Raw genomic sequence first — 6050 nt, 5'->3', positions numbered from 1 at the left:
CTGGATCATGACCTGAACCGAAGGCAGCTACATCCTACTGAGCCACGCAGGCACCCCTAGGCATATGTTTTCCTACATCATACTGCTAATTCTTAGGTTTCACAGTCTACCTGCCTCCCCCAACCCAGTCTCCTTACTCTCCTCAGACTACATTTTCTTTTTAAAAGATCATTTGATAAGGAATTGAAACAAGATAAGGGAAAGCATCTAGAGAATTACACTGGACAAATATGTGATATAGTGGAGATGGGGGATTATGTACATTTATCATTTTTGTGGTTATCTTAGAAGGAGCTCTTTAGTCAGAAAAAGGAATTTGCCAAACTGCATGGGCAGGAATTGGGATTAGTCAAACTGAAATCTTGATTCTGTTATCTTTTGTTGTTCATCTTAAATAATATTTGTCTTCTGGGCAGTAGACACATTCCAGGGGGACTGATAACAAGATTGCAGTAGGGCTCCCATACGGCATGAAGTCAAACGTTTATGTGCATGACTAATTGATTTTGGTGGCTGCCCATTACCCTAGGAGAGAACAAAGACCTCTTGGTCAGATAAAGCTTTGATGAAGATCTGTGCCCCAAGCATTTCTTGACTGCTGCAATGCCTCACCCAGATGAGTTCTTAACATTCTTAACATCTTTAGGCTGTACCAATGTCAGATTACACTAATATTGATATCCCTTTGTTCTATTTCACAAGATTCATAGGGATACTATTAACAAGAAACAAATAGGAATTCCTAATCCTTGGGCAGACATGAAATGAATAGGCTAAGCCATGGGAAAAGTGAAAAAGGTACAGTTGGTATAAAGGAGGCCAGGCATGTTAGTCTAGCGAGAGTAACCTCATATAGAAACATTAGAAATATGAATAAGTGCCACCCCCTCATATCCTTCAATCTGACAGTCTGGCTATTCTATTTCTGGTAGCCTGCTTCTGGTAGCTGTGGGAGACAGCAAGGCCTCATGCTAAAATGGGTGTGTCATGATTTATCTTCTGGGTGTGGGACTCATTTCCTGGAGGGGTGTTACGCAGTAAAATTAGTAGTAAAACAGTAAAGCTAACTGGGGTACTGCTTTGCCTTGCTGATACTAGAGGGATAGTTCCTATTTTAGCCTGTGGGACGATATCACTTTATCAGCTAGATCCCATTCCGCCCACCATCAAAAAAACAAAACAGAGTCCCACAGCCAGAAGACACACTTCGCTCAGCAACAGTAAGCAGGGGAGAGGGCAGTGTTCTAGCTGCAGCTGCCCACTTGGCCACCCTAAAGTTTACCAAGTCACTCCCTTTCATTCCTTGGGTCTTTTGACTCTGACTTAAAAGTAACCCTGTAGCCACAGCAATCTTTTCTTTGGGGCTTGTTTTGGGTTATCGTTTCCTGTTTTTTTCTCCAGAAATCTGAACCTGTCTACTTTTTATTTTTCAGGTGTTTCTCAAAAGTTTTGATCCTCCATATTGTTTTCTAGTGTTGTTAATAATTCATTATTTTTAGAAATACATTTTTTTTCTTTCTTGAAAGTTGGAAGGAATAGGGAAACTTGCTATCTTGATCCAACTAAAGATGAAAAGTTACTTTTAAAAGGAAATTATAGTTTGTAGGAAGAAAATTCAACTATTTACACTGGGTGTTAAGCTATCATCTTACCTATGAATGCTAGCTATTTAAATAAATACATAGATATTTTTAAAAGTTATTTTCTAAAAATCCATATACCAAGGTCATAAGACCACAGCTACTAAAACCTGGAGATTCATTTTCAAATTGTATTATTCTAAAGAGGCTACCTTATTTATATAGACTTAAAATTATTTTATGTTAAAGAAGAGGCAAAATTTATAAGACAGATTAAGATAATATCACATTTACTAAATAGATGCTTAAATAAACACTCTTACATTTTCCTATTTTCTAATTAGAAGATGTTCCATGTTATTTTGCAAACTGTTCCCCTATTCTTGCTCCATGTTGAAGATTTTTAGCTAATAACCATTCTAGAATGCCAGAAGTAGCAAATTATTTATTGTTAAACATACACATACATATATCCATTGGACTCTATTTATTCCACTTCAAAATTTAGAATTAAACCAGTCTAAATAATTTGGGTACAACAATAATACTGTTGGGATATAGGAAAGGGAATTAGTATAAAGTTTTCTTCCTCTTGGTCAGGAAAGCACCTTGAAAACAGCATAGACTCCCAGGTAAGGACCAAAAAGCATAGGACCCTGGGAAGAGCATGACCTCAGAAAGCTGGGCCCTCTGTAGAAAGAGAAACATTAATCCTACATGAACATACCATGTTTTCCTGACTCTATTCTGAGGTTAAGCAGTTGCTGAATGGGTGAGCCAAACCTATCCTTCCCTTGATAAGTTTGGGTATAGGAAGACCAAATTGCAGAGAAGTTATCACCAGTATCTTAGTAGAGAACTGGCTCCTTGCCTGCTCCATCATGATCAGCAGCCCACAGAGGGAGAGGTCACTTTGCCTGTCATCATTCACTTAGTGTACCCTCAAATCAGACCTGAGCTCTGTCAGTCAATAAAGAAAAATAACATCTAAGGGAACCTAGTATCCAGAAATGAAAATTAGGCCAAAAAAACAAACACTTAGTGAAATAGAGCTGTTAGAGAAAACAAATTAAAAACCTGAGTTATAAAATATCAGTATGACTTAAGGAGATTCAAGCAGAGATCATAAAATGGTTTTATAAATGGTAACAAAACAATTCTTCAATTAAGCGATTCAATAAATAAAACGAAGTTGACTTGAATTAGTGACCTGGAACATCTAGTAGAAGAATTATCTTGCATTTGTTTCCTAGGGCTGCTATAACAAATTACAACAGATATACATTCTCTTACAGTTTTGGAGGCTTAGAAGTCCAAAAAGTCAAGCGGGCCATCCTTCCACTGAAGGGTCTGGGGGAGAATCCTTTCTTGCCTCTTCTTAGCTTCTGATGGTTGCTGCCAGTCTTTGACATTCCTTAACTTGGCAGCTGCATCACTCCAGCCTCTGTCTCCATCATTCCATGGCTTTCTTCTCCTTTGTGTCTCTGAGTCTCCAAATTTTTTTTCCCCAATAACAATACCAGTCATTGGATTTAGGCCCCACCTCCTCTTCCCTTATTTATATCTACAAAGACCCCATTCCCAAATAAGTTCACATTTCAGAGGTCCTCGGGATTAAGACCTCAACATATCTTTTAGGGGACACAATTTGACCCATAATATATCTCAAAGCACAAACAAAAATATAATGAGATATAAATCATTACAGAAAAGGCAAGAGAATTATACAGTATCTCTAGGAAAGTAAACCTGGAAATAATAGCAGCTTCAGCTGAAAGGTAAATCCATGAATGAAGATAAGGCTCTAATGAAAGCTAAAGAGGAAGACAGTGTCCCTGAGCTAAAGATCTGAATTTTTAGATTGAAATGCTCATCATATTCCTGGCCAGATTGTTGAAGAGACATATAATTAGATGTATCATAGGAAGTTTCTGAGTTCTAAGGATAAATAGAAAATATTCAAAACTTTCTGTCAAAAAGAACTAGCTAACCATAAAGGGAAAAAAATTATACTGGCTGTGAACTTCTCACTTGCAACACTAGAAGCTAAAAAATCAGTGGAATAGTATCTGAGGACTATTGAGAGGAAGGAATTTCAATCTGAAAATCCTATATACAACCAAGAAATTATTCACCTGTCAAGACAAAATAAAGGTATTTGAGGATATGCACGTGTTCAGAGAGGAAAATTATCAAGAAAAGACTAATAAAAATGCCATAGAATACATCAGAATTCTAAATATGGGAAATCAAAGACATGAGAAAGCAGTGATGAGCAACAATTGTTTATATATTAAATAAATATTACCTATTCAATTGAAATTCAAATGGATAAGATGATTATAAGGTGAATGGTAAGTAAAAACCATAGACACAGAAGGGATGTACAATAAGGGATATTCTAATAATACTTTAAGCATATTAAATTATATCAGCAAAACTCAAGAGTTAGTAAGGAATAGGAAGAGATAGGGATAGGGAAACCAAAATGTTCATCTACTGGATGAGGAGAAGTAATAAGGAAAATGAAATTTCTTAAAGGTCTCCTCTTACTGGAGAGAAGAAGAGTAGAAAAAAATAGGATGTCTTTGTGGCATCTTATTTTCAAATAGTAGTAGAAAAGTATATGCCTTTTATGAGAGGAGGGGAGATGAAAATAATATTATTAAAATTTTAAAAAATAGAATAACTTTCAAATAAATAAGAGAAAAAAATGAATGAAGCACAACTTGATCATTCTGATAAAAAAAAATAAAGAGAAAATAGAAAACAAAAATGTAAAATAAGTAATAAGTAGAATATATGATAGAAAACTAAAATAAATGTCATTACACTAAATATAAATGAACTTTTCCCACTGAAGGGCAGAGAAGATCAGATTGAGTTAAAAAGTAAACCTAGTTGTAAACTCCTTACAGGAAATACATTTAAAATACTAAAGAAATGTTGAAAATATAGGAGTGGAAAAAGAGATAAGAGATTTAAAAATGTAGACAATATGAGATGATGTAGAATTTAGAGTATAAACACGAAAAGCATAGAGGTAATTTTGTAATGAAAAAGACACAATCTATGAAAAATATAGTCATAATTCTGTATGAATCAAATAACATAGATAAATACATAAAGCAGAAACCTATCAGATATGCAGAGACCTCTTAAAAAATAAAGTTATAGTGTGAGACTTTAATATATGATTGGAAATATATAATTTTAAAATGTGATCTAATGGATAGAGAGTGTCTGTGTACATATTTTCTAGCTCCTTAATAGAAAATAAACTTTATCTTATATATTTCTTTGTCTTATATATTTCTGAGAGATTTATAAAAATTTAGAGGTAAATATAGTTCACATTCTTTACTCATTATCCAATAAAGCCAAAAATATGTTAAAAAGAGTGACCAAAAATATCATAATTCTTGGAAATTAAATAATCTATTCTTAGATAAGCCTTACACCAAAGAGGAAATAAAAAAAAATGTATAAACTTTTAGAAAGCAATGAAAAGAACACTTAAGTACACTTCAAAACTTGAGACTCAGTGAAAACTTAGAGGAAAATTTAAAGCCTTAAATTTTTTCATTATTGAAGAAAAAAATTAATACACTAAGCAGTTATTACTGTAGTGTTTAAGTTGGCCCAATATTAATGGCACTCCTTCCTGACCAATAAGAAAAAGTAGTAAGACAAATGAAAACCATAATATCGCAAAATATGACCTTGATCACTTCCAGTCTTATTTGCTTGGCCAAAGCAAGTCATCTGTCACAACTGAATTCAAGAGGAAGTGCATTCTTACCATTTACCCAGAAGTAGAGAGAACAGGAATATTTGTGAAGAGCCCTAAAAACATTGTAGTTCTTATTCCCAAATGTCACTTGCCTAGAATTTAGATGGCTGTGATGTAAGCTCTGACAGTTGTTTTGTTTTGTTTTATAATACAAGTGCCTGACTTAAGCTTTGATTGTGGACACATCCATTTCAAAGAGGCATCCACTTCAAAGATGGCTATCTCAGATAAACGCATTGACAACCACAGGACTAGATGAAGAGCCAGACACCTCCTTCTACTGAGGCTCCTTTATTATAGAGATCTTAGTTGATTTTTATAACTGACCATCTGGGCTACTTCTCTTTTCCTCACACTTTAAGTTCCTGCTCTCATGTTTTAAATTCACTCATAAAGAGTGAGCCCACAAAATTCTAGACTGCCATCCTCAACCCCAATAAAACCAGAGCCCTTGGCCAATGTGCATATAAGCACCACAAGGGTGGGTCCAGTTATAACATTGATTTGGAAAGGGCAGATGTCTGTGGGAAGCTCATTCAGGCCCAGGTGAGTGCCCCCAGGCATTTCCAGCCAATAACATTACTATTAATAGACTGAGTCCAGCACAAAACAATGGCATATTCATATTCACCTTCCCAATCCCAATGCCTGTTTAATACAAAATGTAGGTGAAATAG

The sequence above is a fragment of the Leptonychotes weddellii genome, chromosome 12 (genome assembly GCF_054177405.1).
Source record: "Leptonychotes weddellii isolate Sample4059 chromosome 12, ASM5417740v2, whole genome shotgun sequence".
Classification (NCBI taxonomy): domain Eukaryota; kingdom Metazoa; phylum Chordata; class Mammalia; order Carnivora; family Phocidae; genus Leptonychotes; species Leptonychotes weddellii.
Note: the sequence above shows the minus strand (reverse complement) of the source record.